Source organism: Hyperolius riggenbachi, chromosome 6 (assembly GCF_040937935.1).
Source record: "Hyperolius riggenbachi isolate aHypRig1 chromosome 6, aHypRig1.pri, whole genome shotgun sequence".
NCBI lineage: Eukaryota > Metazoa > Chordata > Amphibia > Anura > Hyperoliidae > Hyperolius > Hyperolius riggenbachi.
In genome coordinates this window covers 71003223-71024058 of record NC_090651.1, presented here as the reverse complement: position 1 = coordinate 71024058, position 20836 = coordinate 71003223, and positions in this window count along the sequence as shown.

Genomic DNA, 20836 nt, shown 5'->3' with positions numbered 1-20836 from the left:
TTCTTTGATTGATTTAAATTGAAATTTTTTAAATGCAGCCATTCTCATATTGTTGATGTCAAAGACCTAAACGTTCAGGGTCTTTGAGAGCTTGAACTTCAAGGCTAGAAAAAGTGGAGGTAGAAAAATTAGAAACCTTTTATTTAAAAAATAATAACAATTAAATTAATAAATGGGGGGCGGGGGTCAATTGTGTGCTCAATTCTATTGCTCTGCAGCAAGCTATTAAAGTCCTTAAGTGGTTAGAGCCAGAGTTCCCAAACTTGGGACAGTCAGTACTGTGTGACTGGGATGCAAATTCAGAAAAATGGGAGAAGACACAAACAGCCAATCAAGTGCTTTTGATTGATTTTCAATAGGAAAATTTGATCTGCTGCAATTTTCAGTTTTTAACCAGGTTCCCTAGACTTTTTCAAGCCAACATAATGTGGTTCCTTTAGAAATTACACCATCTAGTTATATATTACACACTGCTCAGCCCAAAGCATTACACTTCCTGCCTAACCATATGTTGGTTTTCCTCGTACCTCCAAAACAGATGAGGAATAGATTCCATAACACCTCAAAAGCTGTCCTGTGATCTCTGTCACCAATACATTTGCAACTGAGCTTATTCAGTCATAATTACACATCCTCTCCTGGCCAGTTTCTTCCAACTCAGTGCTCACTCTCTGAGTCCCGTATCCACCAGCTTATGACACATAGCCCCACCCCTTGCAGAAGAGTGGCCATGGTACTCCTTTATTTGAGATAAAGTGCCACAGAAGCATTATGGTCCTTTCCTGCAAGGTGGCTGGGCTACGTAATGGAAGCTGGCAGACATGGGGCTCAGGAAGTGAGTCAGAAGACACAGACCCGGGAGTTAATTTTAACTTTATTTCACAAGAGGATCTATAGGATGTGTAATTGTGACTGAAAAGCCTCTTCAAAGTCCTATAAATTGTTTGGTGTGACACCTCTGGATCTGACTAGTTTTTCCAGCACCTCCCTCAGATACTTGATTGGATTAAAATCCTGGGAATTTGAAGGACAAGGAAAATACGATTCATCAATAGACCATCTTCTTCCACTGCTCTGTAGTCCAGTTCTCACCACACTCGCGTATCCATTGTAGTAACTTTCATTGGTGGACAAAGGTCAGCTTGGCCATTTCGGTAAGCTTCCATATGCATTAAGGTGGGACAGACTGAGTTCAGACACCTTGCACTCCTGGCCAGCATAAATATTTTTGAGCAATTTGTGATACTTCTCTTCTGTGGGATCGGACCAGATAAAATAGTCTTTCGTCCCAATGTGTATCACTGACCCTGTGTGCCAATTACACTGTCAATACTTCTTCTTTCTAGGACCGCGTTTGGTAGACACTAACCACTGAATACCAGGAATACCATTGTATTGCTGTTTATGAGATGTCTAGCTACTACAATATGGCCCTTCAAAATTACACAGGTTTTATGCTCCATTTTTCCTGCTCCCAAGTCCTAAAACACCACCATGAAGAACTGAGTAATCACTTGCTCCCTAATACATTCCACCAGGGCTGTGGAGTCGGAGTCTCAGAGTCGGAGCAATTTTGGGTACCTGGAGTCGGTGATTTCAATAAACTGAGGAGTTGGATGATTATTGAACCAAATCCATAGCCTTTGTAAAAATTAGACTAAGGACTGGAGTTGGAGCAATTTTAGGTACCTGGAGTCAGAGTTGGTGCTTTCAATCGGATGATTTTTGTACACAGCCCTGCATTCCACGCCATTATTTTATTTTAATGAGATAGTCAGTGGTTTTAACCACTTCACCACTGAGGGGTTTTACCCCTTGAACACCAGAGCAATTTTCACCTTTCAGCGCTCCATCCATTCATTCATCTATAACTTTATTATTATCGCAATGAAATGAACTATATCTTGTTTTTTTCGCCACCAATTAGGCTTTCTTTAGGTGGGACATTATGCCAATAATTATTTTAGTCTAAATGTGTTTTAATGGGAAAATAGGAAAAAATGTGGGAAAAAATTATTATTTTTCAGTTTTCGGCCATTATAGTTTTTAAATAATGCATGCTAATGTAAATAAAACCCATGAAATGTATTTGCCCATTTATCCCGGTTATAAAACCGTTTAAATTATGTCCATATCACAATGTTTGGCGCCAATATTTTATTTGGAAATAAAGGTGCATTTTTTTTTCAGTTTTGCGTCCATCCCTAATTACAAGCCCGTAGTTTATAAAGTAATAGTGTTATATCCTCTTGACATAAATATTTAAAAAGTTCAGTCCCTAAGGTAACTATTTATGTTTTTTTTATTGTATTTTTTTTTTAAATTACTTATTAATTATTGGGGAGTATGTATGTGTAAAATGCTTTAGGGTGTAGTTTACTTTCCATATGTCTCCATGTCAGCACGATCGGGTTAAACCCCGCCCTCTTTAACCCCCATAGGACCTGTATCTATAAATTTCTCCCACAAGCTCCTCCCCTAGTCTTTCTTCTTTCCTCGCTCACCTCATCTAACCTCCATGGACCAGTGCACCTGCTGAATGAACAGGATACGAGCGATACTGCTATCAAGCTTCCAAGTAAACCCCTCTTACCTCACACATAGGTTGGCCTCTCCTATGTTGTCCCTACCGCCATAACTAAATGGCATGGCGCAGGGATCCCTGATTCCGGTCTCGGGGTGAGCAGCAGCTGTGCCTCCTGTTGTTGCTGGTGTGTGTGCGGCTAATGGCCGCCGCCTATGGTAATGATCCTGGTGCGGGGGATCGGCGGCATGTGGTAGAGCGTGCGCTTCACATGCGCACCACTGTGGCTGATTGTCGCTTCCTGCTTCCTGTAAGTTCCTATTGGCCCTCGCCGGAGTCGGCTTACGCCCCTCTGGCGTGGATTGGTCTAGGGATGTGAGTTTGGTGACTCATCAGAGCCCGCCTCCTTCGGCCTCCGTGATTGGCTGGATTCGGGAGGAGGGTTATTTAAGACTCCTCGCTGTCACTCTATGCGTGGATGTCAGCAGGGAAGTAGCTGAACTACTCGCGCAGGTCTTCACTATGTCACAGGAGGGACAGGATGGACAGGACGCAGGTCAGCAGAGACTTCATATATACATTTGTCGCTCTTATATTTATAGGGCTAGTTAGGCTTGTATAATTCTGCATTGAAGCTGTTGGTTAGGTAGGATTAGTTATATATATAGTAGATTAAATGTATAGGGAGATGGAGATGTATATATATGGGTATATATATATGTATGTATATATATGTATATATATATATATATATATTTTGTGCATAAATAGATATATATATACTGAGTCTCTTTATATGTTACAGCAGATGCTGTAGGTGTTGAACAGGATCCTCCGTCACCCCAGGATCACACATTACCAGATAATGACCGGCCAAAGAGTAAGAGGTAAGAGGGCAGTAAGTGTATACTCGGTGTTTTTCTTTAGGAAAAGAGTGCATACTAATTGGCTGTCTACTGTCGTTGCAGTAACGACGGACGCAGCCATAGACCTCAATCTAGATCAAGATCAAGGTCGAGATCAAGATCTCGTTCGAAACGCAGAAATTACTCTTCATATGGAGCAAGATCAAAGTCAAGGAGAAGATCACGCTCTAGAAGACGTTCGAGGTCTAGGAGGCGAGATCACAGCAGATCGCCTAATAGGCGACGTTACGATCATAGACATTCATCGAGAAAACGATGCTGGGCATGTGGAGACGATGTCATGACAGGGAAACTAGTATGTCAGGCATGCTTCTATACTATGGCTAGGGAGACGGAGCAGCCCAAAGATATCGCTCTAATGATAAAGGACGCTGTCCAAGAATCAATGGGCAATTATATAGCATCGTTATCGACCCCGAACCAGCAGAACCTCACAGCAGCTTTACCGGAACCATCTCACAATGTAGATGAGGAGGAAGATCAATCTATGATTGGTTTTAACTTTAACTTAGTACAGCCATTCATAAAGGCGATCAGAGAGGCCATTGAATGGCATCAGCAAGATGAAGAGGAACAGCCAGGGACGAGTCAAAGAGAATACTATTCCCATTTGAAAAAATCGACCAAAGGATTCCCATTGTTTGAGACCATAAAGGGTATAATGCAAGAAGAATGGAAAAAGGTTGATAAGAAGCCCAGCTTAGTCAATAGATTTAATAAAATGTATCCTATGGAAGATACGGAAATGGCAAAAATGGAAGATCCCCCAAAAATTGACGCATCTGTAATAGGATTAGCCAAGCATGTAACACTACCTAGAGACGATGCAGCCTCATTCAAAGACCCAATGGATAAGAAAATAGACGCCGAACTAAAGAAGTCATATACCGCTTCAGGGGCGGCCTGTAAACCAGCAGTCGCATTGACGTCAGTGGCAGAGGCATTAAGATCCTGGGTCCAAAATATAGAAGACGCCATTAGAGCGGACGCGGAGAAAGAGGAAATAATAGCGGCATTAGATGATGTAAAGATGACCGCAGATTTCATGGGAGAGGCTGCCATAGATATACTGAAGTGTTCAACCAGAGCCATGCTGCATTCAGTAATATCCAAAAGAGCCTTGTGGTTGAAGGGGTGGTCGGCTGACCCAAGCTCCCGACAGGACTGGTGCAAAATCCCTTATGATGGGAAGAGTTTGTTTGGGGAAGAATTAGATACCGCCATAAAGAAGGTGACGGGAGGAAAATCTGGCATGATTCCTCAGGACCGCAAGCCAAAGAAACAGGGATTTCCACAGAGGAACTCTTTTCAACAGGTCAAATACAGAACCAATACACCCTACAGACCAGGGAGAGAATATCGTAGGAACTGGCAGAGTTCTCAGTCCACACTAGCCAGATTCAACAAACAAAAGAAAACCACACAACCACCGACCCAGACGAAGTCCTTTTGATGGTCAGTCCATCCACAGTGGGAGGAAGACTGCAAGTATTCAAGGAGGTCTGGATGGAAAATATAAAAGATTCATGGGTGACGCAGACAGTGTCAGAAGGCCATCGCTGGACTTTTTCAAAGAAACCACCAAACATTATACAGATTACAAAGATTCCAAGGAATCAGGAGAAAAGAAGAATACTGCTAGAATATATCCAGGAACTTTTAACAAAGAAAGCAGTAGTGGAGGTCCCGGAACAGCAAAGGGGACAGGGAGTGTACTCTCCCTTGTTCTTCGTAAAGAAAAAGACCGGGGACCTCCGACCTGTGATGGATCTCAGAACGTTAAATTCATTCATCATGAAGGAAAAATTCAAGATGGAAACTCTTCACACCATAACCAAAGTAATATTAGTGAACGACTGGGCTATATCAGTGGATTTACAAGACGCTTATTTGCATGTCATGATCCACCCGCAGTTCCAAAAATATCTGAGGTTCAAAGTGGGAGAAATACATCTACAATTCCGATGTCTTCCCTTTGGAATCTGCACTGCCCCAAGGACGTTCACCAAACTCCTTGTCTCGCTAGTGCAGCTACTGAGAATAAAGGGACTCAGACTTCATCACTATCTGGACGACCTACTGCTTCTAGACCAGAACAAACAGTCCATACTGCAACACAAACAGATACTTTTGCACCACCTGGAGAAATTTGGTTGGAAGATAAATATCTTAAAAAGTCAGCTACAGCCTACGAAAGATTTTGTGTTTCTAGGAGCACGTCTACAGACGGACAAGAACTCGATAGGACTTCCTCTGGAGAAAGCTCACAAGTTAAAAACAAAGATTCAGAACAGGTTGTTTGCTACAACCTTAACAGCAAGACAGTGTCTCAGTCTGTTGGGATCAATGACAGCAAACATACCTATGGTAAGATGGTCCCAATGGCACTGCAGGGAATGGCAGAATGGGTTTCTAGGCCAGTGGAAATCCAAGTCCATCAATCAGACAATCGTGATCACAAGAGACATGAGGAACAGTCTGTTGTGGTGGTTGAATCTCGAGAACCTCAAGAGAGATCGTTCAATTCAGACATTTTCACAGATCACTGTTACCACGGATGCCAGCAGCAGGGGTTGGGGAGCCCAATTACAATCAGAATCCATCCAGGGACTATGGAGTACACCACAAAGGAAGACCCCTGCCAATATTCTGGAAATCAGAGCTGCATACTTAGCTCTCAAGAGATTCAAAAACGAGCTAATACACAGGGATGTCCAACTGCAGATGGACAACCGAACGGCAGTAGCATATATCAACAGACAAGGGGGAACCAGGTCAAGAAAACTGCTCACAGAAGTAACACCGATATTCAACCTGGCGGAGAATCTCTTCCACAGCCTAACGGCAGTTTATATTCCAGGTGTTCTGAACAAGAAAGCGGACTACCTCAGCAGATCGATACTAGATCACAACGAGTGGTCATTACATCAAGAGATCTTCCAGTACATATGCAAACACTTGGGCAATCCACAACTGGACTTGATGGCAACGAGCAAGAATACAAAATGCAAGAGATTTATATCCAGACAGTGGACACCACTGGCGGAATCAACAGATGCTTTGTCGACCAGATGGAACTTCAAAGTAGCATATGTATTTCCCCCAGTAGCATTAATTCAACGCCTACTGATCAGGTTGCTCAGGGAGAGTGTAGTACTACTGGCTGTAATACCATTCTGGCCAAGAAGGCCATGGTTCCCTCTATTATGGAGACTCAAACTACAGGAACCAATAATGATACCGATAATACCCGACATGTTAACACAGGGTCCGATATCTCATCCAGACCCGACAAGACTAAATCTTGCAATATGGAAGTTGAAAGGGGGAAGCTACAATCTTTAGGTTGCTCTAGTGAGGTAATAGAGACAATGCTGAAGTCAAGGAAATACTCTACTAACGTCACGTACCACAGAATCTGGGACAGATTTAGAGACTTTGCCAGTAGATCAGAGATTGATGCTCTACATCCTCAGGTGTCACAGATCTTACAGTTCCTCCAGACAGGGCTAGACAAAGGGCTAGGATATCGTACCTTGAAAGTACAAATAACGGCCTTATCAGCCCTAACAGATGTAAGATGGGCAAATCATCCTCTAGTTATACAATTTTTAAGAGGAGTTATGAAGCAGAGACCACCTAGGAAAACTTTTTTCCCTAAGTGGAATCTCCCTTTAGTATTAGACACACTCTCAAGACCACCGTTTTCACCATCTTCAAGTTGTTCCTTGATACAATTAACACACAAGGCAGTGTTCTTAGTGGCGATTGCTTCAGCAAGAAGAGTGTCAGAAATACAAACTCTTGGATGGGAGGAACCTTCATTAACTTTCTTCTGCGATCGCGTTGTTCTACGCCCAATTCAACACTTTGTGCCCAAAGTAGTCACGGAATATCATTTCAACCAGGATTGGACATTGCCAACACTAAGAGAGGAGGGTGACTCAAACCCTCATCCACTTGATGTCGGAGAGACATTAAGAATATATGTGGAAAAAACAAAAGAATTTAGGAAGACGGAAAGATTGTTCGTAGTTCCTTCAGGGTATAGAAAGGGGCAAGCTGCTTCCTCAAGAACATTAGCTAATTGGTTAGTTAAAATAATTCAGGAAGCATATAAAGTCAATGGCTTACCCCTACCTGATCAAGTTAGTGCACACTCGACAAGAGGGATGGCGGCCTCATGGGCTGCATTTACCAAAGTTTCACCAGAAAAGATATGTCAGGCGGCCAATTGGGCGTCTATGAACACTTTTATGAAACACTACAGAGTTGACCCTGCAGCAAACTCTACGCTGCAGTTTGGTGCAAATGTGTTGAGATCAAATACGTTGTAATGTAAATAAATTGTTTGCCAGCATTGCACCTCATCCCTCCCTGAGTGGTTATTACTAGTTAACTCCCGATCGTGCTGACATGGAGACATATGGAATAAGGAAAATTGGATACCTACCTGACGGTAATTTTCCTTTCCAGATGTATCCATGGCAGCACGAGGCTCCCTCCCTAGATTCGGTGGCTAGGAGGAGAAAGACTAGGGGAGGAGCTTGTGGGAGAAATTTATAGATACAGGTCCTATGGGGGTTAAAGAGGGCGGGGTTTAACCCGATCGTGCTGCCATGGATACATCTGGAAAGGAAAATTACCGTCAGGTAGGTATCCAATTTTCCTTAATTTGGACACAAGATGGCCACAGTGAGTCTGTTTACATGCGACCTGTAAGCGTCCGGAAGGACGCTTACAGGAAGCAGTAGGAGGCTGGGAGAATCACAATGATCGCGCTGTTTCTAATAGAAGCAGCGGATCATTGCGGGGGCTTAGATCAACGAACGGGAATTCCCGTTCATTGATCTCCGGGCGAGCGGGCGGCGGCGTGCACGAGCGGCGGGAGCGCGCGCACGAGCGGCGGGAGCACAGACAGCGGCGGTAGCGCGGAGGGTACGGATTTCTCTGTCCCTGGTTTTTTAGGGGGAAAAAAAGGGACGGAGAAATTCGTACCGCGGGGGGTAAAGTGGTTAATGTTGTCACTGAAGCAGATCAGTGGAATGAGATGCATATTTAATGTGTATTTGTTTATTTTAAGTGACAGTAAGGTCCCGAGTTTAACTTGCCTAGGGCTTTTTCCAGTCATCCTGGTACCTCGCTGTCTTTCTGCTCTTTTCCACTTAGATGCTGTCCCCTCTAAAGTCAATGGGAACGTGATTGAGGTGCACATGGTCTGTTGCTGTGGATGTGCAGTAGCTTGCAGCTTGCCAAGGTTTTCGGAGGGGCACAGTGGCTGAAGGGAGATGAGTGGAAAAACAGCGAGGGACAAGGACAAGTACAGTGGGCTGTAAAAAGCCCTAGGTAAGTTAAACCCTACTGTCACTTTAGTGTAACGATCAGTGTCAACACGCAGAGAGAATCTGATTATTGGTGGGCTGCAGACTCACCAATAATGCAGATATACACTGGATTATGAATGATCTGCAGAATCACTAATAATCCAGGTATGTCTAACCTCTGGACACCTGAGACGTGAGTGTACAGTATCACAGTAACACTTTGAGTCGGAACTGCCAGGAAGACTGGAGGCAGTGAGGAGAAGGAAATTCACCCCTAGACGTGGGTGAATTCCCTTAGGCCAAAGGCTCCCTAGGAGAGGGACCTAGGCCTGGTTGCAGGAAGCCCTGCTGCTAATATGAACAGATTTGCCCTATCTGGTTGTGAGATCCTATCTCACTACAGCCTAGTGGCGAACCAAGAAAGTACAGATATACAGTGCTAGTCTTGGGTGTGTGGTCCGTAGTTACAGCACCCCGGAACTAGTCTAAAGCATAACATAGAACTGACACAGTATCCTAGTCTTGGGTGTGAGGTCCGTAGTCACAACACCCTGGAACTGGTCTAAGGCATAACATAGAACTGACACAGTATCCTAGTCTTGGGTGTGAGGTCCGTAGTCACAACACCCTGGAACTGGTCTAAAGCATAACATAGAACTGACACAGTATCCTAGTCTTGGGTGTGAGGTCCGTAGTCACAACACCCGGGAACTGGTCTAAGCATAACATAGAATAACATGAGAAGGTAATCTAGCTCAGTGTGGATTCCCAGGTCCATCCTGGTTCAACCACACTGTAGGATCTGACTGAGGTCTGTCTGCTAACACGTTAAGCATTTGCAACGGCAGACGATGTGAGACTGAGGGACAAGTGGTTATATAGTGCAGCGCTGGCCAGCGCCGCCCAGTCCCTTCCAGCCAATCCGCATCCATCCTTGGATCAGCTTACTGGTGGGGTCAGCTGATCCCTCTCTGCTTCCCATAAAGCTTCTGTCTTTCCGCGCGCGCGTATTCCGCAGCCTATGTGCACAGGAAGGCTGTATAGCATCAGACACATGTCGCCGTGTATAAACAGCCGGAGCAGACGCGGAGACGGCCGCCATGCCGTCAGAGCATGCGGCGGCCATTCCGCAATCCTTCACAGTACCCCCCCAGTTGTTTCAATGCCAGATGCCGCGTAGACACCCAGACCAAATCCCCTGGTGAAAAGTCCCATTCAGCCGTGCGTCTCTTGACGGCCTGCTTTTTCTGAGACTTGAAAGCCTTTCCCAAATTTGTTTTTACCAAGGCCCAAATTTGTTTCAACGCCAGCTGCCAATCCTCCAATGCTGGGAACGGAGTAGATGCCACTGGCAAAGAAGCAAACTTAGGAGACCTCCCCGAAACCACCTGAAAAGGGGAGAACCCAGAGGAAGAACTTTTCAGGTTATTGTGCGCAAACTCTGCGAAAGGTAAAAATTTTACCCAGTCAGTTTGTGCATCAGCCACGTAGCATCTGAGAAACTGTTCCATGGATTGGTTGACCCTCTCAGTCTGGCCATTCGTCTGATGGTGGTAGCCTGATAAAAATGAAAGATCCATGCCCATAGCCTGACAAAATGCCCTCCAAAACTTAGATATGAATTGGACTCCCCTATCTGACACTACATTTTGCGGAATGCCATGCAGCCGGAAAATGTGCAGGATAAAGAGGTTAGCCAGCTCTTGAGCGGAGGGGAGTCCCTTCAGAGGGATAAAATGGGCCATCTTGCTGAATCTATCTACCACCACCCAGGTGACAGTCATGCCTTCAGATCTGGGGAGTTCACCCACAAAATCCATGGACAGGTGCGTCCACGGTTCACTTGGAACTGGCAGGGGCTGCAAGGTCCCCACCGGAGCCTGTCGGGAAGGTTTGCTCCTAGCACACACAGCACACTCCCTCACAAACTCCTTACAGTCCGTGGCCAGAGATGGCCACCACGCACACCTGGCAAGGAGATCCTGTGTCCTGGTGGCCCCTGGATGACCAGCATTCTTATGGAAGTGAAACAGCTGCAGAAGCTGCAGGCGAAAGGGCAAAGGCACAAATAACACTCCCTCGGGCTTCCCTTCTGGGACATCCTGCTGATATGGGGCCAGGGTGGTAGCCCAATCCGTCCAGGTTTCTGTGGCTGCCAAAACCACCTTTCGAGGCAGAATAGTCTCGGGTGCCGAAGGCTGTGCTGTTTCGGGTTCAAAACACCTGGACAAGGCATCAGCCTTAACGTTTTTACTACCAGGGGTATACGTAATTACAAAAGAGAATCTGGAAAAGAACAGTGACCACTGGGCCTGTCGGGGACTGAGTCTCTTAGTGTTTTCAATGTACTCCAAGTTTTTGTGATCTGTGTAAACTGTAATAACATGTTCTGCTCCTTCTAACCAATGTCGCCATTCCTCAAAAGCTAACTTGATGGCCAGGAGTTCTCGGTTGCCTATATCGTAGTTTCTCTCCGCTGGGGAGAACCTGCCGGAGAAATAGGCGCATGGGTGAAGTTTACCCTGCAAACCGGAACGCTGAGACAGCACAGCCCCCACCCCCACCTCAGAGGCATCAACTTCTATTATGAACGGGAAGGTGACATCTACGTGTCTCAGGATGGGAGCAGAACAGAACAGTTTCTTTAGGGTACTAAAAGCCGTGAGAGCTTCCTCGGACCAGTGGTGAGTATCAGCCCCTTTCTTAGTGAGACTAGTGAGGGGCGCAACCACTGTAGAGTACCCCTTAATAAATCTCCTGTAGTAATTCGCAAAACCCAGGAATCTCTGGAAGGCCTTCAGATCCACAGGCTGTGGCCAGTCCAGTACAGCAGAGACTTTCCCAGGGTCCATAGAGAGGCCCGAGGTAGATATTACATACCCTAAAAAAGCTACAGAGGTCACCTCAAAAATGCACTTTTCCAGTTTGGCGTACAATTGATTCTGTCTTAGTCTTTCCAGCACATACTTGACATGTCTACGATGTTCGGCAAGAGTGGCTGAAAAGACTAGTATATAATCAAGATATACTAATGCAAATTTACCCAAAATTGGTCTGAAAACCTCGTTAATTAGCTCTTGGAAGACGGCCGGGGCGTTGCACAACCCGAAGGGCATCACTAAGTACTCATAATGCCCATCGGGTGTATTAAAGGCCGTCTTCCACTCGTCACCGTCCCTGATGCGCACCAGGTTGTATGCACCCCTTAAGTCCAATTTCGAGAACATTTTTGCATTGGTGATCTGGGAGAATAAATCGTCAATCAGAGGTAGTGGATAACGATTTTTCACAGTGATCTTATTTAGGCCCCGATAGTCAATGCAGGGGAGGAGGCCTCCATCTTTTTTTTTAACAAAAAAGAACCCAGCGCCCGCAGGTGACCGGGAGGGGCGGATAAATCCCTTAGCTAAATTTTCTTTGATGTACTCCTGCATTGCCAACTTCTCTGGCCCGGACAGGTTATGAAGGTGACCCCTAGGAGGCATACAACCAGATCTTAAGTCAATTGGACAATCAAAGGGACGGTGAGGGGGTAATCTGTCTGCTGATTTCGGACAAAAGACATCAGCATAATCTTTATACCGCTCTGGCAATCCTTCCACTTGAATACTGGTGTTACCCATGGTTACCTTCGCCAAACAATGATGATAACAGCGGGTAGACCAGCTCGTTAGCTGACCAGTGGCCCAATCAATCTGAGGAGCGTGAAGGCGCAACCATGGCAGACCAAGGATGATGGTGGAAGTTGCCATTCGTAACACAAAAAACTGCAGACTCTCTCTATGTAAAACCCCTATGGTGACCCCCAACTCTGGGGTCTGAGACAGAGGGTATTTACTTTGCAGAGGAGAGTCATCCACCGCAGTAACTAACACCTTTTGGTTCAATGGGACAATAGGAACTCCCAATCTTTTAGCAAAATCATAGTCAATAAAATTGGCAGCCGAGCCGGAGTCGAGAAAGGCCTCAGTAGAAACTGTCTGGTCTCCCCATGAGATAGTGCATGGGAGGAGCAGTCGATCGTCTTTAAGAGGTAAATTCTGTGCGCTTAGGGTGTTACCTCTGACCACTCCTAAGCGACAGCGTTTCCCGACTTTTTGGGACATTTCTCTGCTTTATGGCCCTCCTCTGCACAGTACAAGCAGAGCTGTTCCTTCTTTCTGCGAGTCTGCTCGACCCGGGACAATTTTGAACGTCCAATCTGCATGGGTTCAGGGGAAGGTGAGGTAGGTGGCGAGGAAGCGTAGGAAACATATCTCACAGTACTCCTACCCCGACTTTGTCTCTGATACCGTAAGCGACGGTCTACTCTGATTGCTAGTGAAATGGCTTCATCAATGGTTTTGCATAAGATTCTACCGAATCTCTGCCTTGCCAAAACATCTTGAGCTTCCGCTCAGCGGTCGAGGCAGAGTCCAGATCATCGTAAATTATGGCCATAGCTCTGAAAAATTCCTCCACAGAGGTCAGAGCCCCATCACCTGGTGGAAGTCCATATGCCCAGGTCTGGGAATCCCCAGTCAACAGTGTCTTAATAAAGGTAATTCTCTGGGCCACAGTACCTGAAGCATTAGGTCTTAACTCAAAGTAAGAAAACACTAGATTTTTAAAGTTTCGAAGGTCAGATCTATGACCAGAAAACTTCTCAGGCACAGGCATACGTAAGTCTGTAACAAGTGGGGATCGCACCGAGTTAACAGTCGTCTGAAGGGCTTGTATAGACCCAGACAAAGCATTAATCTGGGTCTGATGACTATCCAGCACGCTAATGCAATTCTCCACCGAGGTGGTAAGTGCAAGCAGACGACTGTCAAGTGTGTCCATATTGTTTTGGTCTGCCATTCTGTAACGATCGGTGTCAACACGCAGAGACAATCTGATTATTGGTGGGCTGCAGACTCACCAATAATGCAGATATACACCGGATTATGAATGATCTGCAGAATCACTAATAATCCAGGTATGTCTAACCTCTGGACACCTGAGACGTGAGTGTACAGTATAACAGTAACACTTTGAGTCGAAACTGCCAGGAAGACTGGAGGCAGTGAGGAGAAGGAAATTCACCCCTAGACGTGGGTGAATTCCCTTAGGCCAAAGGCTCCCTAGGAGAGGGACCTAGGCCTGGTTGCAGGAAGCCCTGCTGCTAATATGAACAGATTTGCCCTATCTGGTTGTGAGATCCTATCTCACTACAGCCCAGTGGCGAACCAAGGAAGTACAGATATACAGTGCTAGTCTTGGGTGTGTGGTCCGTAGTTACAGCACCCCGGAACTAGTCTAAAGCATAACATAGAACTGACACAGTATCCTAGTCTTGGGTGTGAGGTCCGTAGTCACAACACCCTGGAACTGGTCTAAAGCATAACATAGAACTGACACAGTATCCTAGTCTTGGGTGTGAGGTCCGTAGTCACAACACCCTGAAACTGGTCTAAAGCATAACATAGAACTGACAGTATCCTAGTCTTGGGTGTGAGGTCTGTAGTCACAACACCCTGGAACTAGTCTAAAGCATAACATAGAACTGACACAGTATCCTAGTCTTGGGTGTGAGGTCCTAGTCACAACACCCTGGAACTGGTCTAAAGCATAACATATAACTGACACAGTATCCTAGTCTTGGGTGTGAGGTCCGTAGTCACAACACCCTGGAACTGGTCTAAAGCATAACATAGAACTGACACAGTATCCTAGTCTTGGGTGTGAGGTCCGTAGTCACAACACCCTGGAATTGGTCTAAAGCATAACATAGAACTGACACAGTATCCTAGTCTTGGGTGTGAGGTCCGTAGTCACAACACCCTGGAACTGGTCTAAAGCATAACATAGAACTGACACAGTATCCTAGTCTTGGGTGTGAGGTCCGTAGTCACAACACCCGGGAACTGGTCTAAGCATAACATAGAATAACATAACATGAGAAGGTAATCTAGTTCAGTGTGGATTCCCAGGTCCGTCCTGGTTCAACCACACTGTAGGATCTGACTGAGGTCTGTGTGCTAACACGTTAAGCATTTGCAACGGCAGACGATGTGAGACTGAGGGACAAGTGGTTATATAGTGCAGCGCTGGCCAGCGCCGCCCAGTCCCTTTCAGCCAATCCGCATCCATCCTTGGGTCAGCTGATCCCTCTCTGCTTCCCATAAAGCTTCTGTCTTGCCGCACGCGCGTGTATTCCGCAGCCTATGTGCACAGGAAGGCTGTATAGCATCAGACACATGTCGCCACGTGTAAACCGCCGGAGCAGACGCGGAAACGGCCGCCATGCCGTCAGAGCATGCGGCGGCCATTCCGCAATCCTTCACATTTAGGTTCCCTTTAAACAGAAACCAGTATATTTCAAGTATTTTCATCTGTCATTGTTAAAGTAGACCTAATAAGCCGGGCAAGTTGAAGTTATTTTAGTGTATGAGATGTGATGAGAACAACTGGAAGGACTGTAGTTTTATGAATCTTGAACCTACTGTAGGAAGTCGTGATCTTTCCCATACTGGACAAAGTTCACAGGATGCAAGTGCTTTTTATATGTTTGCAACTTATGGGAAAGCAGTATTTAGTATTAATTAATATGCAGAACTGCTGCCAATTATCTGTATCAAAAACATGCTAGAGCAGAAATTGTTCTCCGTTCATTTAGCTATGTAAATTAACTTTCTGGCATAAATAAGGTTAGGACATTTCCTGAACTATTTTGGTTGTGGAAAAGTGTAGGTTATTTTGATTGGGTAAACAACAGAGGACATGTGCAGATATTTTTGTGTTCCATGTTTACATGATGTGATGGGAATAATGTACCCCACGCTTTAAAACATAAGCATGTTTGAGATTACAGTGAGGTTTCTGTGGCTCAAATGGCCTAATGCTGTTCCTGGAACATAGGGATGACTTCTCTTTAGGGTTTCCAAGTCATTAAATATACAAAGTCACTGCTTAAATTACCATTCACAGAACTTTCTATAATTCATATGTACAAGTCACAGTGTAATTGGGTTTTGCAGTAAAACAATGGTCCAAGGGCTTTTTAACATTACATGATTCCGATTTTGATGCGATTTTACATGCGACTCCGATTTTAATTTTTGATGTGATTAAAAAAAGTTATTTTTCTGTGTTTTTGCTAGCATCCAGTGAAAACCGGAAATCACAATTGCGATTTGCAGTGTAAAAGAAGCTTCAGGCACAAAATCTAGATGCACTTTTTCTCCCCCCAAAATGGCGAGAAAAGACACTGCTTATATTCCAAATACAGGGAGTCCCTAGCGTACGAACGCCCACCGATATGCAGCAGTTCTTCTGCTGAAGCCGGCACTAGGGGAGCAGTTAAAGAGAAGAGGTCTCTGATCACCATGGTCTCCAATGGATTAGGTGAGAAACATGCTGCCGCTGTTTTCATTTGAGGTGGAACAAGCATTCCTGCATGCGGTAATGCTCAAAACAGCTGACTTTACCGACCACTTAGTAAAATGTCAATTCATAAAAGCTGTTTCCACATGAAAAGCTGACATTCCTGAGCAGTGCGGGAAATTACCACCTTGTGCTGTGATTATCTCAACACGTCACTACATGTCAATTCATAAAGATTAGAGCAGGCGGAATTGGGACAGAGAATGCCATTTGTTTAGAAAAGGTTATAAGGATGCGGATAACAGCCAAGCTAATGGGGACAGATATACCAGGCAGCAGCAGAGAGGAGGGAACAAAAAAGGCTTTCCGGAATACCCAGGCTGTGTTTTTTTAACCTCTTGGGTTCCTGTTTTCAGATAAATTTCACATCAGAAAGCCTGCATGTGTAACATTTCTTGAAGTTCTTCTAAGCTGTGGCAATTAAATAGATTGTTTAAACAGACTAATAGACAGATTCAGCGCAGATTCAGGGCAAACAGATGCAGTTTTAAAAAAAAATGCACATCTAAAGGGAAGTTGGGGCTGCCTCTTTTATTGCAAGGCTGTCTCTGCACGGAGAAAATGTATCATCTCAGGCAGCTTCACATGTTACACCAGCCTACTGCCAGCCTAGTTCGGGAAATCCCCGACCTTTTATCGCAACTGTAAACTTTTTTATGAATTAGCACACAAAAGTCTAAAATACCGATACCCTCCAACATTTTTTTACCGCAAAGCCTTTTATGGATAGAGCTCATTGACAGAAGGGAACACATGGGGGCAAGTGGGACACAACAATTAGGTGAGAACATCTACAAGATGCTCCTGGACCAGGGACGCACCAGGTTTAGTATGGTTTATGCCCTGTAAACCTTGGTGCGTCTTAGGGCCCGTTTCCACTTGTGCGGTGTGAATTAGTCGCGGAAAACGCAAAAACGAATTTGCACGTCGATGTGAATTTTACCATGAATTTGCGGGCGTATTTGCATATGTTAATGAGTATGCGAATTTAACCATGTCAGTGCCTGTATGCTTTTACATTGATTTTATGCGAAAACGCTCGCGAATTCGCGGTAAAATTTGCATACGAAAACGCATGCGAATTTCCTATTAAATACATTGTATGCGAATCGCACACCGCAAGGCAGTGTGCGAATTCTGATTGCTCTGCCGTGCAGATTTGTTCTGCATAGAAAAACACTCAGAAATCCTGACAAGTGGAAACAGGCCCATCCACTTGTATTGTCTATGCGAATCTGCATGCTGGAAACGCATGCAGATTTGCTCTACTGGAAACGAGCTCTTATATTCCCAAAAATATGGTACATCTAATTGGCAGAGGCAATACATGATTAAAGTATTGTACTGTCCCAATCAGCATCTGAACTTTAGCCCAATAGAGATGTAGGAGGACCTGAAATGAGCAATTTATGCAGCCTTAAAACCATGTCAAACAAAACATTTTATAGCTCTGAGTGGTATCTGTCACAAGTTCTGCAGCAGCTTATAGCTATGGTACACTTAAACAACTCGTTGTTGCAAGCTTGCAGCTCTAATGTGCCTTAATTGTTAGCAGCTATGTTGAATAACAGCAGCAACTATTTAGTAATGTACTACAGGGATTATTGTCTCCTGAGGACTGAGGTGATTGTTCATGATGATGCCCCAACATTGTTTTCTTTCCCAAAAGCCATACACTGTGCTGGGTAAATCTGGGTCAACTGCTATTGTTTTTTGCCGCAGTGGGGTGCCTTTTACTTATGCCTTCATTCCCAATCCCACCTCTTTTTATACAACAAAATAGCCATTTCTGGGTATAGTCCATGTATGCAAAGACCTAGGACTCTCTCTAACGTACAGTGCATCCTCTATAGCAGGGGTAGGGAACCTATGGCTCGGGAGCTCAATGTGGCTCTTTTGATGGCTGCATCTTGTTCACATACAAATCAGTAGGGGTTGATTCACTAAACTACACTGCTCAAGCAGCGCAGCTTAGTGTGGCAGCGCAAGTAAAATTTTCAAAGTAGGCACACTACTGCTGTAGCATGCACTACTAACTTACTAGCGCTCCACCCAAAACGAACAGCTACTCCAATTGTCCCACTCTGGACCCTGTCAGGTCCAGTGACTTTGTAGGACGAGATCCCTGCACTTTTGACATTTGACAGGCAGCCTATTGGGCCAAAGTGCGGGGATCTCATCCTACAAAGTGAATTAACCCCCAAGTCAGCTAGCTAATTGTACAAGCTGTTAGTCGATATATCTCCTGTCTGGCTCTCCGGGAAATTAATGATGCCGCTGAAACACAAGAGAAGCTGAAGACGTGTCTGACACTTCCGCTGCTCTAGAGGATGAACTGTATACATATCACCATGGCAACAGGGACGTGAGTCCTCTGCTGCGCATGCGTACTGTGTCAGTTTGAAACATATTGTATGGCTCTCAGGTAAATACATTTTAAAAGTATGTGGCGTGTATGACTCTCTCAGCCATAAAGGTTCCTGACCCCTGCTCTACTGTATATTAATAAATCTCTTAATTACTATACCAGAGTTTAGTATATCAGAATTCATCATACATTGTATATACAGGTGCAGGCTGGGACCTGTGGTACAGAGTTTAACCACGTCAGCCTACAGTGTTGTTCACCTTATGCATCTGAGCAACTTTCACCTCCCATTCATTCGCCAATAACTTTATCACTACTTATCACACTGAAAGGATCTATATCTTGTTTTTTTCCGGCACAATTTAGGCTTTCTTTAGGTGGTACATTTTGCTAAGAATTATTTTATTCTAAATCCATTTTAACAGGATGATTAAGAAAAAAATGGAAACATTTCATTATTTCTCAGTTTTTGGCCATTATAGTTTGAATTTAAAACCCATATATTTTATTTGCCCATTTTATCCCGGTTATTACACCATTTAAATTATGTCACTATCACAATTTATGGTGCCAATATTTTATTTGGAAATAAAGGTGCATTTTTTCATTTTGCATCCATCACTATTTACAAGCTTATAATTTACAAAATTATATTAATATACTCTCTTGACATGCATATTCAAAAAATTCAGACCCTTAGGTAACTATTAATGTTTTTGTTTTTTATTGTAGTTTTATAAAAAAAAATGTATTTGGGTAATTTTTGGTGTGGGAGGTAAACAGCTAATTTTAAATGTAATATAATGTATTTATTTAACCTATTTTAGTTCAGTTTTTTAGTTTTAGTTTCTACGTCCAGGAACCATGCGCGCTCCCGCGGCCAATCGCACGCGTGCACGCGTGCTCCCGGCCCGCGGTTCGTTGGCCAGGCAATCAGTGAATCGGGATATGGTGCCCGATCACTGATTCCTCTCCCTCGCTGAAAAAGCAACAGCTTCTCTCGGAAGCTGTGCCTTTTCTGGCTGTTACCTCCCCCGTGTGTCTCTCTAAGCGTATGTTACGCTTAGAGTGACGTCATGTTTACAAACTCATGGCCGCCATCTTGTGGCCAAAAAGTAATACTACAACTATAAGTAAAAAAAAATAAAAATCAACACACATTTACATTATAAACCTATTGTTTACATCCCTTTTAAACTTGTAAATAATGATAGATGCAAAACGGAAAAAATGCACCTTTATTTACAAATAAAATATTGTCGCCATACATTGTGATAGGGACATAATTTTAACGGTGTAATAACCGGGACATATGGGCAAATACAATACGTGAGTTTTAATTATGGAGGCATGTATTATTTTAAAACTATAATGGCTGAAACCTGAGAAATAATGAATTTTTTCAGTTTTTTTCTTATTCTTCCTGTTAAAATGCATTTACAGTAAAGTGGCTCTTAGCAAAATGTACCCCCCAAAGAAAGCCTAATTGGTGGCGGAAAAAACAAGATATAGATCAGCTTATTGTGATAAGTAGTGATAAAGTTATAGGCTAATGAATGGGAGGTGAACATTTCTCAAGTGAAAACGACGGAATGCGAATGGGTTAAAGGGAAGGTCCAAGCAAAAAAAAAAAATGAGTTAAACTTACCTGGGGCTTCTACCAGCCCCATGTAGCCATCCTGTGCCCTCATAGTCACTCACTGCTGCTCCAGTCCCCCACTGGCAGCTTTCTGACCTCGGAGGTCAGGGCCGCATTGTGTACATTTTTACGCATTCCCGCTAGTGCAGGAACATTAACATATACATTTTTACGCGTTAGTGGTGCAACGCATACATTTTTGTTCCTGCACTAGCTGGAATGCGTAAAAATGTATGCAATGCGGCCCTGACCTCCGAGGTCAGAAAGCTGCCAGCGGGGGACTGGAGCAGCAGTGAGTGACTACGAGGGCACAGGATGGCTACATGGGGCTGGTAGAAGCCCCAGGTAAGTGAAACTCATTTTTTTTTTTTGCTTGGACCTTCCCTTTAATAAAAAATGTATGTGGGTGTAGTTTTCCTATTTGGCCACAAGATGGCCACAGTCAAAAAGTCCTGGAAACAAACGATCTCGCTTCCAGGAAGCATTAGGAGGACGGGAAACTTTTTTTTAGATCAGTGAATGGTAACTATATACCCATTTATTGATCTCGGGGCTAACGGCAAGCGGCGGCAGTGCACACGATCGCGCGCAGGGCACAGTGGCAGCAGCAGAGTCTTTCCAGATAGACTTAAGTGGTTAATGTAGTCA